The sequence below is a fragment of the Echinops telfairi genome, unplaced genomic scaffold, assembly GCF_000313985.2.
Source record: "Echinops telfairi isolate 266 unplaced genomic scaffold, ASM31398v2 ScPeMD7_7475;HRSCAF=8513, whole genome shotgun sequence".
Taxonomy (NCBI): domain Eukaryota; kingdom Metazoa; phylum Chordata; class Mammalia; order Afrosoricida; family Tenrecidae; genus Echinops; species Echinops telfairi.
The window spans coordinates 27,278,008-27,295,738 of record NW_022111379.1 but is presented as its reverse complement, the minus strand read 5'-3'; the positions used below and the strand labels follow the sequence as shown (position 1 = coordinate 27,295,738).

Here is a 17,731-nt window from a genome sequence, read left to right as displayed (position 1 = left end):
GATCTCTCTGCTGCAGTCTTTGGAGTGTGTTGTGTGCCTTGAATATCCAGGATTCAATGATCCAGTGTTCTATGGCACTGGCCTGCGTGAACGCAGGCCAGTGTGGCTCATTCGGTGCATATTACCACATCTACTCCCCACTTAAGGTCCTAAAATTTATTTTCAGTCACTTCCCCCCATGTAAAGGTTGGTCCTCCCCTTTTTTTCTACCAACAAACATGCATGCACTTGTGTTCCCCCAGACATGTCTACTCCCTTTCCCCTCCCCTGACTTACTTTCCCATCAGTATCCCTCAGCCCTCTGATAGGGCTGCCTACCTGTCTGGAGGAACTTCTTCACAACCTTGCATAGCAGCCACTAAGTGGTCGACATCCCCTACCCCTCCCTTGACAATTTGATCCCAGCTGACATGAGGCAACCTCCTCCAAAATGACCTTCAAGATGCATATCTAGAGAGGATGGAGTATGGTTCACTGGCACCTGTCAGGCTCTCTAACAGGCTGCCTGGTCATCCTGGACAACAGCCTGAGCTTGTCCCTGTCCTGTTGCTTGTCCTTATAGCAGTAGACTCACACAGTATGTCCTTTTGTGATTGACTGACTTCACTCCCAATAATGTTTTCCAGATCCCTCGTGTCGTGAAGTGTTTTGTGGTTACAGCATTATTTTTTAGGAATGTGTAATATTCCATTGTGTGTATATATTAAAGGGTTTTTTTTAATCCAATCTTCTACTGATGGGAATGTAGGCTGTTTCCAACTTCTTGCTATTGTGAACTGTGCTGCAATGAGCATTGGGAGCACACGTCTGTTTATGATCTGTTTCTTAATTCTTTTGGGTGTATGCCCAGGAATGGTATTGCTGGATCATATGGTATTTCTACTGCCATCTGTTTTAGCAATTGCCATATTGCTTTCCACAGTTTTTGTACATATTTACAAGCCCACCAGCAGTTTATAAGGGTTCCAATCTCTCCATGTCCTCTCCAACATTTGTTGTTCTGGTTTTTTTTATTGGGCTATGGTTATGGATGTTAGATGGTACCTCATGGTTGTTTTTACTTGCATTTCCCAGATGGCTAATAAACGGGAGCATTTCGTCACGTGTTTATTAGCTATTCAAGTGTCATCCTTTGTGAATTGGCTGTTCAGGTCCTTTGTCCACCTTCTCAGAGGGTTATTTGGGGTTTTTCTAGTTGTAGTCTAGTAGTACACTGTAGATTTAGTGATTGGTCCTTTGTCCATTATGTCATTGCTAAATGTATTTCCCCAATCTGTGGGTTTTCATTTTACACCTTTAATGAGCTATTTTGATGTACACGTTTTATTTTTAATAGGTCCAATTCATCTAGTTTATCTTCCATGGGGTGTGCTTCCTTTGTTATATCTGGTAGCCCATGGATGTCCTGTACTAGCACTTAGATTGCCCCAAGTTTCTTGTTGATTGTCCTGATAGCTTTGGGTTTTACATTTAGGTCTTTGATCCACCTAGAGATTGTTTTTGTGCATGGGGTGAGGTATGAGTCTACTTTCATTCTTCTGCAGATGGATATCCAGTTTTTACAGCACCATTTACTGGAAAAGGCATCCCCTTCTCATTTAATGCTCATTGGATCTTTGTCAAAAATCAGTTGTTTGTATGCAGACTTGTTATTTCTGGATATTCTGACCTGCTGCACTGGTCTACGTATCTATCAGCCTACCAGGACCGGGCTGTTCTCACAACTGGAGCTGTGTAGTGGGTTTTGAGAACAGGTAGTAGAAGATCACCTACTTTGTTCTTCGTTTTGAGGAATTCTTTGCTTATTCTGGGCATCTTCCCTCTTCATATGAAGTTGATAATTCGTTTTTCTATTTCTTTAAAGAATGATATTGGAGTTTGGACAGGGATGGCAATGAATTTGTACATTCCAAGCCTTGATTTTTATTTTAAACCAGACGTGAGATAAGTTGAGATATGCTGAGGGTTTACTTTCTGTTTTGCTTTCTAACTCCAGGTATTTGCCCATTTCACTAAAACATCTACTTGTTCTTCTGGAGCTGCCCTTGGACATTCTGTGTTCAGTTATTTTATTTAATCATTTCTTGCACCTGCTTTACCTACTCTACATTCAAAAGCATGTGTCAGAGTTTCTTTCAACATTCGCTTTGACCTTTACATCCTTGTCTTTTTAATGGTCTTTTACTTTCTTCATGTATAATGTCCTTCAATAATACAATAGAAAAGCCCTACAAATTAGCCACTAGTGCCAAGGTAAAAAAAAGCTAGTGGCACTGTAGGGTAGAAAGTGTACCGCAATCTGGAAGGTCAGCAGTTCAAATTCACCAGTCAGAGGAAATAAAATGAGGCTGCTCCAGGAAAAATGTACAATTTTAGAAGCCATATATAAGGTCACTACTAGTCAGAATCAGTTCAATGGCAGTGGGACTGGTTTGGTTTTCACAAACAGATGGTGTGGTCCCATTGTTTACCACCTTTACTGTATACATTCACAGGACATGCTAGGTACTTTCTTGGGTGTGGGGACACAAATAAGAGCAGAAAGACAAACCCTATGTCTCTAGAGCTTATACTTAACATGGAAAGCAGGCAATAAATAAGATGACTATCAATGAAATAACACAATTCCCATGTATATCCATTGTTGAATGTAAAACTGATGATGTGCTCTGTAAGCCTTCACCCAATTCCCAACTGAAAGTTATTTTTTAAAGAACAGCATATCCGAGATAGAAGAAATCAGAGATAGAAGCCAGGGGCCAAGTCAAATGGAGATCTTCGCAGAACCCTGGAAACAAGCTGAGCAGACAAGGGCCTTCCCCTAGAGGCCGCAGAGACTTCCACCAGAGCAGTGCACTGATTCTGGACTTACAGCTTCCTAAACTGCGAGAGGACAATTTTCTGTTGGGTAAATTAAAAAACAAAAAGACATAACAAAATTCCATGTGATGATGTGAGTTATAGAGAAAATTGAGGGAAGGGAACAAATAGGTTTCAGCTCCAACATATTAAGAGAACGTCACACCTCTGTCCTTACAACAAGAAAAAGAAACAAAATCAACGATTTTTCTTGAAACCCATGGTGAGCTCAGTTTGCAGAACAAATTGACACCACAAATTTGGGAAAGACATAGAATTCCAGAAAATAAAAGATTTGGTGACTGTAACAGAACCACTAGGGCTAAAATGTATCTTGGATATTGTTGACAGACTGCTTGAAGCTAAACATAACTTTGACAGTAACAAACTCCTGGGAGCTAAAGCTAAAGAGAGTATTCAAACTTTCCTGAACTTTAACCTCAAAAACCCTGTCAATGGGTGAAGGGGAAGGCAATTATACAGTAAGATAAATGTTGGGGGGAAATCATGGAGAGAGGGTGGCACTTCTGGGGAAATTCAGATGTGTGACCGGAATTCTGGTTGCTTCAAGACTATTTTAGATTTTTTTTCTTTTTTGGTAAATAAACACAAAATTAAAAAACTGCTTTTCCCCCTAGAGAACCCAGAACTCGGTATACAAGCAAGCTCCCCCTTCCTCAGCTTGACAACTCACTGGTGCAGTGCCAGGAATTACCTCCTCCCAACCTTGCCCTGATGAGACGAAACTGCTCACCTCAAGCCTCCTTTCCTCCTGCCTATTTATCTATTTACCTCATGGGGTCCCTGCATAGAGGGCAGATAGCTTGGGGTGGTGCAGAATATCCATGTCTTTTCACATCTACCCTTGCGACCCTCCTTGTAGAGGTGCAGTTCCTACACCAACAGATCAGCTCCCTGAAAGCAGGGTAACAAAGTACTGCCAAAACAAAGGGCCCTTTGTCACAAACACAATAACATTGGTTTGCTGTGGTCTATATATATTAGACAATGGGTTGATAAGTGACCCCAGTAGATTACCAGATATACTCTCCACCTACCCCACCATCACTACCTAAGACCCTGGCTCCCTCTCTCTCATTGAGACACACTTTCACATAAACTAAAAAATACTAGCATACCTCTTAAAGTCCTCTTTTATAATTTATTAAAAATTACTATATTTACCCAAAAGATCACCTATTATTAATAAAATCACTTAAGCCCTATTCTCCTGGTCCTAGTCCCCATTGGTGCTACACACCCAACTCTACCTCTTCATCCTCATCCTCCTACAACACAATTTTCAGTTCATCTCTGTCTTTTTCCTCTAACCCAAGGAGTCAATGGCCCCGCCCTACCCCACCCACCCCAAAACACACACACACACACACACACAAAACGGAACCCTACACATCACCTATAGCTGGAATGCTGTGCCATACAAACAGCCAACAGCAGTAACCACAGAAAAATCAAGATAAACAAAAGTCAGCCAAGATTACCCAAACCCAATAGAATACACAGAAAAAGCAGCCCTGAAACTACCAGAAAGAGAAGCCAGGAAAATAATGTTTAGGACCATACAATAGCTATGGGGATAAATCCTGAAAACAAAGGAAGTCATTGAGATACTGAAAACCTCACACCCAAAGGAAAGCCAAAAATTAAACAATGAGTTAACAGAAATGAAAACCACAGTTCAAGAACTGCGCAATAGAATGGAAGATAAGGAATATCAAATCAGGGAACTCAAAGACAACAAACAAGAAGTTACTTCTTTGAAAGGATCGGTGAAATGGCTAACAAACAACAAAAGACAAGAAAGAGTAGACAAAAATATGTAGAATTAGACATGAAACAAGATATTAAAAATAACATAGCATGATTTTAAATGATTAAATTGCATGACATGTTAAGTATATGCCAATAAAACTATTTAAAGATATAAGTATAAGTTGAGGAGTCTCCACATCCAAGCCTAATGCACTGTGTATCAAAGGAATAAACACTGTAGGTCAAGAAGTAAGGCTGACATGTAAATGTCTGCTCCTCTTAATTTCCATTATTAGATAACAAATAATCCCATATAATGAGTAAAAATGTAACCTATACAGAATTAAGGCAAGAGTTCCTAAAGCAGTAGAAGCAAGGTAGACTGCTAAATCCAGGGGTTTCCCAAGCCAGCTTCCCACAGAAAGTAAATATAAGACAGTGGTACCTCTACCTCTGGTTGTATCATAGCAACAGAAGCAGCACTCATTATTACTGCTAATTAAGCACACACCAGCCTATGGTCAAGAAAAAAAAAAACATTGCTTAATAATATACAATTCATTTAGAAGGTCCCACCAAAGAAAATCAAGCCAAATCCACTGCCACCAAGTTGATTCCTATTCATAAGAACCCTGAATAGGGTTTCCAAGACTATAAATCCTCACAGGAGCAGAAAGCCTCATCTTCTCCTAGGAGCAGCTGACAAATTTGAATCATCTGATAGGGCCTGGGGTCTTAATGTCTTGAAGTTAAACAAGCGGTCATCTAACAGGGAAGCAAAATGCCCGCATAGAAGAACACCAGCCTGTGTGATCACAAGGTGTCGACAGGATCAGATATCAGAAAATCAAAAACAAACAATCTAATCGAAGTGAAGAAGGAAGGTCAGAGTGGAGAACCAAAGCCTGTCTGTCGACAATTGGACATCCCCTCACAGAAGGGTCACACAGAAGGGATGATTCAGCCAGGGCGCAGTACAGCACCGACAAAACACACAACATTCCTCGGGTTCTTTAATGTTGCCTCCCCTCCCCACCCCACCCACTATCATGACCCTCACAAATCCTGCTAGACAAGAGTATGTACAGCAGTACAGACAAGAGCTTTCGATACATGGAAGCCAGGACAGACAAACCCCTCAGAAACAGTAATGAGAATAGCGATGTCATAGTGTGTGGGGGGGACCAATAGCAATGATGGATGTATAGCAACCCCTCCCCCTGCCAGGAATAACAGAAACGTGGGTGAAGTGATTCTGAGGACGGTGTAAGATATGGAAAAATAATAATAATATATAATTTATCAAGGGTTCACAAGGTTGGGAGGATGGAGGAGGGAAAAAAGAGGAGCTGATAATAAGGACTTAAGTAGAAAAATAATGTTTTGAAAATTATAATAGCAACATATGTACATGAATGCTTGATATAATTGATTTATGGATTGTTATATCTGTAAGAGCACCCAGTAAAATGATTTAATTTTTTTTAATTGAAAAAAATATAATAAAACATATCTAAAACTTTAAAAAAGTTTGAATCATCAACCTGGCATTAGCAGCCCAGTCCACATGCCACCATGCCACCACCACCAGAGAGGCACAATCTGAAGTTCTTGGTCTGGAGAGGCTTCTGCCAGCAGTGTCCAGCCCAAGAACGTAAATGACACACTAAGAAGCACATGTTCAACCTGTGATGTTCTACACAAAGAATGGCACAACTAGGCGGTGCTGTGGGTCAGAAAACCTGAAGCTTTTTAGCCCAATTCCATCACTGGAAAAACAACCATTAACACGGCCAATTCAGTCTTGCTTCATGGGCTCGCAATCTAGCCATCAAATTGGGCAGGACAGCATTGGAACCCATGGCCAGAATCCATCCAACGATCAATCAGCCATCAGCTTTCATCAATACTAGCCAGAACAGCTACAGAGGCCTAGAGTTTGCAAACAACTTGGGGAAAAAGACAGACACACACCCTAATCTCAATGGCTGGCACTGATTGAGCGCTTTACTGTTAAGAAAGCAATCACACACATTTTATCTCATTTCATCTTACCAGTAACTCAAGGGCTCGTGAGAAATAAAGCACAAATGTGTGGCCTTTTGCAATGCAGCAGTCAAACCCAGGGAAGTCCACTTTCATCTGGCCCAGTGGGTAGATGCAGAGCTGCCTGTCCTAACACAGAGCCCAGGCCACCTCCGTCCCCCCAGAACAGCAGTGGATAAACCTCGGATTGCAGTTTATTCTAGAGACAGGAAGTGAAAAAGAATGCATTTTAGTTTCAAGGGAACAAATGAAAATATCTTATGGAGCCACCAATAACTTTCCCTGCTTTCTTGGGCTTCAAGTTTTAAACCCTGTTACCTTTATCTCTAGGAAGAGCCCTAGGTCATCATGCTGTCTTTACCGTTGTGGCATTCTCCATCCACCAAGCTGCCATTACTATTCAGTGCTCGTTCCACCTAGACAAGTGGCCACAGCTATCAGATTCTCTAAGCATTTATTGAAAATAAACCCCTATACCAGATCAACAATCAGCATCCATGGAAGAGGCAGTTGAGAAATCAAACCATGTACCACATTGGATAAATCAGCTGCAAATTATCTCTTTCAAGTTTAAAGAAACAAAGATATCACCTTGATGACTAAGGTGTACCTGATCCAAGGCATGGTGTTTTCACTCATCTCAAACACACGTGCTAACTGGACAATGAGAAAGAAATACAGGATTGGAACATTTGAATTGTGGTGTTAGAGAAGAATATTGAAAATATCATGGACTGCCAGAAGAGCAAACAAATCAATCTTAGAAGAAATATAACCAGGATGTGCCTTAGAAATAAAGCTGGTGAGACTTTGGCTTAACACCTTGGGCATGTTGTCCAGAAAGACCCTTCAGTGGAACAAAAGACATCCCATATGATAAAGCAGAGGACTGTCAAAGGTGAAAGAGGCCCTTAGTGAGATGGACTGACAGAGTAACTTCAACAATGGACTCACACACAGCCACACTCATGAGACAGTGCAGGACTGGGCAACATTCTGTTCTATTATGCATACAACAGCTAAGAGTAGAAGTCAATTAGAGACAACTAACATGTCACAGAGTAGTCCTAAGTCCTAATCATTCCCATTCCGTTTTCAAAAACAATCCATGCAAAATGGACCCTAATGGGACACAATGAGAAACCAACAGTCTTATAAACTTTCAAACAGAGGCCCAAATCCCAGCATAGACCCTTAGCAGCGATGGTTTTTTAGGCATGTCACCACTCCAGGTTCTCAACTTTCCATGAAATTAAGACATCAAGGCCTGTCTTTTAGGTATGGCAGAAATTTATTTCAAAGAGTAAACAAAGAGAATTAGACACAGGGACGTTTGTGCATTAATCCCAGTGGATTCTCTAACAAAACTATCATCAAATATTGGAATGTTTCCATTCTCCAGAAGGCACAAGACAAAATTATCTGTGCAGTCAGTATATATGTGGGAAACTCGCCCAGGTTTTCTTCTTAATTTTGACACTGATAACAGAAAACCACAGATGTAGCACCTATTGAGAAGAGCACTGTGTAGTTTAAGAAGCACCGATATCACACTCTTCCAACTCCTAGTAAAACGAGGCATAAGTCTGAGACCACACAGGTACCCCATGAAGCTGTCTCAGCAATGTCCCCCAGCAGCTCAGTAAAGTGGCTTGTGTGTGCTACATAGTAACCAGGTCAAAAGATAAAGCAGACATTACAGACTGAGAAAAAGACTCCCAGAACTGATGACTTGCCCAGGAATACTGTTGTAAAGCAGGCACTGAGGTACCAGTGAGAGCTAGGGCAAGGTACACAGACCTAGGCATGAAACAAACCTGCCAAGGGATGGTGGACAATCAGGGAAACAGCCACAGCAGAGGCAGGTTTATCATTCATACAGAAGTAATGCCCTCTCCCCACACACACACACACACCCATCCCCACACAGGGTTCCAAAACAAACACATGAGACAGTATCACTGTGTGACCTTGAGGGCCATGTCCTACCTGGTCTCCTTTATGAGTGGGAAGAAGGCAGGCTTGGCTTTAGGACAGGCAGAAGATGGAACTCATAATTACTGGCTTACCCTGTGCCAGTAGGCTGCCTAGTAAGATGATCTGGACCCTACCCAAAATGGTGGGAGGGCGAAGTGACAGAACTCACCCTCTGGGCACACTGACCAATCACTATCACAGGGGACTCCCACAACTGCAGCCCCGACCAGGTACCAAAGGTGGTGGTGGTGTTATTAAGTGTCAATGAGTCCGGTCCAACTCAGCGATTCTATGTGCAACAGAATAAAACACCATCCAGTCCTGCAAGAATTCTCACAATCACTGTGTTTGCACCCATTTGTTCAGTCACTGTGTCAATCCATCTCATCGAGGGTCTTCCTCTTTTCCAGGACCCTTCTATTTTACCAAGTGTAATGTTCTCCTAGGATTGGTCTCTCCTTATAAAATGTCCAAAGTACATGAGGCAAAGTCTCACTATCCTGCCTCGTGATCCATGTACAAGTTCCATATGAGCACAATGAAATGTTCTGGAATTCCCATTCTTCTCATGGTTAACCATGGTTTGCTTTGATCACACATTTGAATGCCTTTAAGTAATAAAACACAAATAAACATCTTTCTAATATTCGCTGCTTTGAACCAAGACCCATTTAACATCAGCAGTGATATCCCTTGTTCCATGCCCTCTGCTGAAATCTGGCCCAAACCTCTGGCAACTCTGTCAATGTAGTGCTGCATCCATTGTTGAATAAACTTCAGCACAATTTTACTTGCATGTGATTTCAATAATATTGTTCTATATAGTTTGTGTATTCTATTAAGTCACCTTTCTTTGAAATGAGTTAGCCAAGTAGCTGTCTTCCAAACTTCTTGGCATAGAAGAGTGAATGCTTCCAATGCTAAATCAGCTTGTTGAAATATTTCAATTAATATTCCATCAATCCCTGGCGCTTTGTTTTTGACTAATGCTTTTAAGCGCAGCCTGGACTTCTTCCATCGGTACCATTGGGTCTTGATCATATACTACCTCTTGAAATGGTGGAATGTTGACCGGCTCTTTTTGGTAAACTGACTTTGTGTATGTCCATCTTCTTTTGATGCTTCCTGCATCATTCCATATTTTGCCCATTATTGTTGTTAGATGCAATCGAGTCAGTCCTGACGCACAGAATCTTTCACAATTGCAAGTATGACTTGAGGGTTTTTCCCTGCAGTTCCTTCAGTTTGACGTGACTATGTTCTTTATTGGTTGCCGAACTCTTGGTATATTTCATTGTAATATTTCACTTTGCCTTCTCAAGCTGCCCTTTGACATTTTCTTTTCAGCTCTTTGACTTCGTTTCTCCTATTTGCTTCAGCTACTCTTCAAATAAAAGCAAGTTTAGAGTCTCTTTTGACATCCACGTTGATCTTTACTTTGTTTTTTAAATGACCTGATTTCTTCATGAATGATATTTTTCATGTCCTTCCACAGCTCATCAGGTCATTCGTTTTCAATACATCAAATCTATTCTCGAAATTCAGGTGGGATAGACTCAAGGTTGTATTTTGGCTCTCGTGGACTTGTTTTCATTTTCTTCATCTTCAACCTGAACTTCCGTATGAGCAACTGATGGTGTGCTCCACTGTTGGCTCCTGGCCTAGTTTTAGCTGCTGATATTAAGTTCTCCAGCATCTCTTCTCTTCTCAGATTCCTCTTGAATCTTTCATTCCAAGCATAATAAGCCATAAAATTTTCTGATTGAAAATGCCCAATAGCAATTTCAGCTCACTAATACCTAGAATATTGACCTTTATGTGTTCTATTTCATTTTTTACAACTTACAATTTTCCTAGAATCTTATTTCTTACATTCACAATTCCAATAATTAATTGATGTTTGAAGACGTTGTTTCTCATTTTGAGTCATGCCCCATCAGCAAATAAAAGTCTGCAGGCTTTACTCCATCAACACCATTATGATCGACTCTACTTTGAGAAGGCTGCTCTTTGAGTGCCTTCCAACCTGAGAAGCCTTTGGCCACTATCTCTGATGTTTTGCTTCTGTCCATAAGGTATTCAGTATCTGACAATGTCCCAATGCTATCCACAGGATTTTCAATGGCTAATTCCAAGATGATTAGTAAGAATCATCTTAGTGTGATCTAAGTAGATGCCTTCATGACAGTGAGTAGCTGCATCCTTTCCTAACAGGGACTACAAATATCTTACCCCTCAGCCATAGAGCAAAGACAGGACAACTGCTGTCCTTTACAGTTGAAGACCTAGAGGCAATATAGTAAGGACACATTCACAAGAGTGGTGGCACCAGTGTAAACAGTGGTGACACCAAGCCCAAAGCTGCCTCCATTTATCTAAAGACTAGGTTACATGGCAGGACATATTGATTTCTGCCACTTGTTCTGGAATGCCCAGTGTCATCTCTCCAAGACTCCAGACAGAGCCACCAGAAGTCCTCAGCTGTTGTGTCTCCAGGGCAGGTGTGCAAGCCCACTCTCTGGACAGGAAGATGAGCACGAAATGGGCTCTACTTTCTAGGTTCTACTCCTCAAGTGCCCTCCTCTGACAGGTCTCACAGCTGTCCAATCTAAACAAGGCCCAGCCTGATTCCAACTGCATCAAACATATTTTCCCTCTGAGTTCCTCAGCTTTCGTCTAGGAAAAATCAAGGTGTTTTAGCACTCCCTCTCAACTTTCTAGGGTGTGACTAGTGTCTTTTACAATTATCTTTTTTATTTTTTACCTAGCACTTCTTAGCTTAGCTTAGGAAATTAAATACTTATGTTTCTCAGTTTCACAATTCATCCTCACCAATCATTCCTGTGAAACTAATATTTTATTTTTAAAGGGTTAGACCTAATCAAGAGACAGTCGTGCAAACAAGGTGACATGCCACCCCTGCAGCCTGGGCTGTACAGGAAAGCTAAGATGACCCTCTCAAGCTCCCCCTCCTCCTCATACTGCCCCCTCCCCATACCCTCACACCTGACCCATACACATACTCCTCCTGATCACACATACAGGCTGCATACCGCCCAAATGCAAGAAGCGGGTGCCCCAGGGTTATTAAGGAGACTGTGGGGGAGGGGCAGTCAAGTTCCCTAACAAATGACCAGAGTTCCAGAGAGAGAGGCTTCCACAACAAGGCCCTTTGAATACTCTACCATCACTCAGACACAGCCAGTTCTAGAAACCACTCCAGGGGCTCCCCCTTCAGTGCTGGGTGTGGTGGTGGGAGGGGGGTTGCTGTTGAGGGGAACTACCAGCACAAGCCAAGAACCATGAGCTCAAATCTACCTACTATATCCTGAGTCCTGCCCGCAGTACCACCAGCAAATTTCATTAGACTCCTGACCAGTAAGTGACTCTTGGCTCAGGGAATCTGTTTTGACTCAGGCCTGGAATAAAAGAAGTATGTGAAGGTCCCAAGGAACAAGAAAGCCAGAGACTTTTGAGCTGTGTGGTGACTGAAGATATGCCGCTCCTGTCTCACCTGGTAAGTGGGAAAACTAACCCAGAGGCCTGAGAGACAGCCACCTGCTAGCTCTGGGCATCTGCAAAAGGTACTTCAAGTTTGTCACTCAGGGAAAGTTGTCCTGCATCAGCCCTAAAACCACTGTCCTTTCTCCAAGAGGAAAAAAGTAAATGCCCCCCAAAAGACAGAGGGAACTGAAGAAACTTGAGACAAATTAGCTGGGTACATGGTTTCAAGGACTTCACTGCCCATTGTGAGTTGAGACGGATCCACAAATAACAGTCTAGCGCCTATGAAGGTATATTAGAATAGATCTCAAGAAATTGGAAGTCTTGTTTCGGCAGTGCTAGAGAAGGTAAGACTGGCCGGCTCGGGCAAAGGTCCTGCCCCCTGGTGAGATAAGGCAAGACTGGCCCCTCCTGTGGGGCACCCACCAGGAAAGCAAAGTTCTCCTCAGCATCTTGATACATGGAGGCTTGCAGCCCATGACACGTCCCCGTGAATCTCAGCACCATGCCAGGCTGTGCATGCGAAAGGGAAGGGCCAGCCCACGCACAGGTCCTTGCTGGGCTCCCAGCATCCCCCCGAGTTGTCCAGGGGCCGATGGGGTGTGGAATTTTTAACTGAGTAATATTCCCCTCTGGGTCTCCTTATAAAGGAAAGGGGCTGGGGAGAAGATGGAGGCTCCGCTTCTAGGGAGGCAAGGAAGGGTCCCCAAACTAGGGAGTTGCTGCCAGTGCCAAAAAGAGCCCTAGAATGCACTAGAAGCCCCACCAGCCAAGCAATCCGGTCGGACCTGAGCGGGTGGGGGGTGTGGGGAGCCCCCCTATGGGATTTTCGAGTCCCTGGCCCTCCCTGCCACGCCTGCCAACGGGATGCAGAGAATCTCCTGGCAAGTAGGGGCTTCCGCCCAGACCTCAGCCGCCAGCCAGCATTGTCCAGTCCCCCCCCCTCGTCGTCCCCCCCCCACACCCGCCCACACACACACCCCTAAACTCGGCTCTGGCCGCAGCATCTGACCCTCCCTCCCCCAGCACCCCACCCCGAGCCCAAGCTGCTACCGAAGACCCCTAGACTCTGGCTTCCCACTTACCTGCTCGGTAGCGGGGAGCGCCGGTGCGAAAGCGACCCCGGCCGCCGCTCCGGGTCTGGAAGGCCCAGGGGGGGCCACCGCGGCTGCTGTGCCTGCCGCCGCGGCCGCGCCGCACCCCAGCCTTTGTGCGCCGCGCGGAGCCCCGCACCGGCGCTGCCGACGGGCCCGGGAAGCTGAATGGCGGCGGGCGCGGCCGGGACGCGGCGTACGGCACGCAGAGCTGCCTCGACGCGGCGCGGCGCCGCAGCGGAGCGGGGTACCCTGGGGGCCTGGTCTGCGACGAACTCCTCCGTCCGACCCTCGACCCCCGACCCCTCACCCGTGCCCACGAAACAGAGGCTGGAAAAAGGCTTCCAGGCAGCGCCCGGGAGGCGGGGTGACAAGGATGCTTTCGGGTAGCTGCACGGAGCTCCGCGCCCCCCAGCGCCCACGCGGGGAAGGCTCGGACCGGGAGCGCGGCCGCTCCCGGGATGGACCCGCGGGCGCGCCTGGGATGTGGTCCTGCAAGCCAGCCTTGGGGACAGGCGGAGCTTCTGCTCCCTGACCTCTCCGACCTTGCGAGCACGTTGTACCGGACCTAATGGACCGGAAGCCGCTGGGGTCTTGTTTCCCACGGGTAGAACAGGTGGTGATGCCCGCAGACTGCCCTGATGCCATGGGTACCACGGGCTCTGAAAGACCATATCGGGCAGAGGAGGCCCCTTCTGTCTCTCCTGTCTCAGACATCCTTATAGCAGGACTGGATTCCAGGTCTTCGGTCCCTAACCCTGGAGACCCCCCTCTGCCCTCTCCCACCCAAAGACCTCACCACCACTTTTTCTCTCCTGCTGTCCTGAACAGAGAGAACCCCAACCTCCACGCTCAGTACTCGAAGTACCTTCTGGGGTCGGGAGAGGCCACGCACCTACACAAAGAGGGTGAGTCACCACGCACCTCCCAAAGAGGGTCAGTCACCAGTCCCCACAGTAAACTGCACTTAGGAGCATTCCCTTTGAAGGCTGGTGCTAGAAACAGTTGGTGGAGCTTGTGACCTTGGACCCTCAACCCAAGCTGATTATGTTCAGCTGTGGTTCCACCTGAGAAAGCACAGAGGGGCTTTGTCTAGCCAGAATTGGGATTCATTGTCTCCTCCCCCAAATCTAGATTTTTTTTTTGTTTTCACATTTTTGGCCAAATTACGGTGGAACAGTGGTGCTGGAAGGTCTGGAGAGGAGTGATAGCAGAAAGAGGAGGCCACCTGGTGCTGTCCTGGAGGCAGAGGGGAGGAGGGGGAGGGGAGGAGGAAGAGGAGGAATAATAGGAATCTGGGAAAGCTGAATGCTGAGCTGGGTTAGTAACCATGTTCGTGTGGCTGTTTTACTAGTGGCCTGTCCCTCTGCCATCCTTTCCCAGCTAAAAACTCTTCTCAACCCATAGCACAAATAGGTCAAGATCCAACTCCAACTAAACTCGCTGCTACCTTGTAGGACAGGATAGCCCTGCCCCTGTTCTTTCCAAGGCTGTAAATCTTTACAGGAACAAAAAGTCTCATCTTTTTCCCCTGGAGCAGCTGGTTGGTTCCAACTACTGGCTTGTGGTTAGCAGCCCAACTCATATCCAACCATCCCACTAAGTCTCCTGTATGTCTACACAGTGTCTATAAATAGGTAAGAAGGAACTGCGTCTTAGCTATTGCCCCAAATCTACCATCTCAACTGGGGTCAGAAGCCATCTTGGAGGCTTGGAGCCATCTCAACTCAACTCTACAAGACCAAAAAAGCAACATTTGCCCTCAAAACAGAGATGAACTTCAGGGAAGAACAGGGAAACTGGACAAATGGAAATAGGGAACCCAGGGAGAAATGAGGAATATGCTGATCTATTATAGACGCACAAAATGCACATGTGTGTGTCTATGTAGGAGAAAGACCAACAGCTTAATAAAAAGTGGGCAAAGTTAAAGAGACTAGGAAGTCCATATAAATGACTCAAATATCTGAAAAGTGCCCTTTCTTATTTATAGTAAGAGAAATAAAAGTTAAAATAGACCAAGATGTCATTGTTTTTGCTCAGCATATCAATAAAAGCTCAAAGATGTAGTAGCACAATATATTCCAGAAGGTGAGAGGAAACTTTGTAGGCTCCCATACTGCTCGTAGAGGAGAAGATTGTTGTAACTTTTAAGGAGGAAATTTACATAACCTTATGAAAATGACAAATGTGCAAGCCCTGTACCTAAGATTTCTATTTCTAGAGAATCTCCTATGTATATACTATCCATGTAAAAAATAGCCATGAGCAGAGTTTTTCATTTGCTGATGTTTAGTGAAGTAGATGGTGTTCTTCAGGGTCCACATTTTTTTCCCTCCTTGATCACCAACGAATGGTGGCCTGGAACTAGAATGTACTTAACTATTTTAATGCCTTGCTTCATTATGACATGTCTTAATCTAGTAGGCATGGCTCTGCTGTCAAGAATGAGTATTATTGTGTACTAATTCTATATAGTTCTTGTCTGAAAAAGTGGATTGTAGCATTTCAATATTTTAAAACGCATTAAGGCTTTTCCGCCCCCTCCCCTCTCCCAGCCTGAGCACCGCTCATCTCAGAGCTCCGGGCTCCTCCTAAGCTAGCACCACGGCTGTCTCCCTCTTAGCTGCCATCACGATCATCTACGGGGACCTCATCTGCCATGATCAGATGATCGACATCTGCAAGATCCGGGAGATCGCAGATGGGCTGTGTCTGGAAGTGGAGGGGAGGATAGTCTGTAGGGCCGGAGGTAACATCTGTGGCAGTGCCTCAGCTGAAGGCTCCGATGGCGATGGAACAGAAAGCACAGTGGTCACGTGTTGATATTGTCACGTGTTGATATTGTCACGAACCATCACTAGCAGGAAACAGCTTCACAAAAGAAGCCTACAAGAAGTACATCAATCAAAGACTACGTGAAATCAACCAAAGGTAAACTTGGAGAGCAGAAACTAGAAAGAGTAAATGTGGGATTTAAAAAGACTTTTCCCCAGCTTTGTCTCCCCCAAAGATATGCCAAACATTAGAGGCTGTTTGCCAGCACATGGTGGGAGGTCAGATGCTTAGAGATTTTCTCCCTGAAGGCATCTGGTCCCTGTAGGTGGGGTTCACACCCTACTGATAATGGTTTCTATGGAGAGCCAGAGAAGAGGTAAAACCTGCTCAATGACATCCAAAGTTAGGGTGCCATCCTGAATCTAGGATCCCCCCCATCTTGTCACATGTGTGCCCCTAATTCTCCCCCCTTCCTATTGCAGGTATATCCCTAGATTGTCCCCCTCTCATTGCTGTATAACCTATAGTACAACCCCTTCCTGTGACGTATGTCTTTACCTGTAATCAGGGGGCTTGCACACCCCCAAAAGATATATAAGCCTTAGTTAGCAATAAAGAGCCCTCTCTCCCTCCCCTCCCTCTCACTGTGGCACTCTCCCCTGGTTCCTGATCCCTTACTTGACCTGTTCCATTTCCCCTTGTCCTCCTTCCCCTCCCCCTCTCTCCTGCCCTCTCTTCTCCCATCTCCACTTGGATCACCTTGCTGGGCTGAGGTGAGCATGCTACCATGAAATGTGTCTTGACTCCATTATTTCAATCTCTTTCATCTCTCCTTATTCTCTATGACTTTATTATATATTTTTTTAACTGTACAATTGCACCTTTCGAACCCGCGATTAGTTGTGGGGGGCTGGCCTTCCCTCACAAGTAAAGCCTTTTATGACAGGGGCTGTAGAACAAATAAGCACATCCTTGCAAATTTCAAAACTACCAGTTCTTTCTTGGTGAGAACATGAATGCAGATGGCATGGTTGCCCTGCTGGATTACCGTGAGGATGGTGTGGCCCAATATATGATCTTCTTTCAGGATGGCTGAGAGATGGAGACATGTTAACACTGTGGGCAACTCAGACCAATTGATCGCCTCTCATCCTAACCGGCTGCTGTTCATCCACATGACGCCTCAGGACTTAGACAAACGGAACTGGTGTTATCATCAAGGTCATTTACTTTTGACCTTGATTTATTTGGAACGGAGGCTTTTTTTTTTTAAGGAAAAAAAAAAGGTCATGTAGGTTGTCTAAAAAAAAAAATTCATCTAAACTGAAAAAAAAAAAGTTTATTTTTGTTGTTGGGTATAGTGTTCTGAATATGTCAAGGTTATAAATTATGTTGTCACTGGAGACTCAGTGTCTGGCCTGGACAGACCCCACAACACCAAGGCAAAACACTAAAGGCATGCTGCAGAGCAACTGGGGGGGCAGAGCAGGGAGCTCCCAAGGGACTACAAAGGACAGACTCTGGGGCCAGAGCATGGCACCCCATCCGACTTGACTGGAGGACATGCCTAGAGTTCAAAAATCAGACCTTGATCTATTTACAGGCTTTTCTTTCTTTTTAAAATTGTTTTTCTTTTCTTTCTTTTAATTAATTTATTCTTTTATGGGTCATTGGTTTTCTTTGTTGTTGTCATTGCTGTG

The 17,731-nt window shown here is 44.6% G+C and overlaps 1 protein-coding gene and 1 pseudogene across 2 annotated transcripts in view; one reads left to right on the top strand and one right to left on the bottom strand.

Annotated features, from left to right (window-relative positions):
* APBA2 (amyloid beta precursor protein binding family A member 2) overlaps positions 1–13,361 on the bottom strand; it is a 182,588-nt gene extending 169,227 nt beyond the window's left edge. Inside the window, exon 1 of one of the 2 annotated variants that reach the window (XM_004699738.2) lies at positions 13,245–13,361. The gene's annotated coding sequence lies outside the window, so the exon portion shown is untranslated. The remainder of the gene's footprint in view (positions 1–13,244) is intronic. The other variant, XM_004699737.2, reaches the window with a different exon arrangement.
* Positions 13,362–13,824: 463 nt separating this feature from the next.
* On the top strand, positions 13,825–17,145 carry LOC115874041 (annotated as a pseudogene).
* The last annotated feature ends 586 nt before the right edge of the window (positions 17,146–17,731 follow it).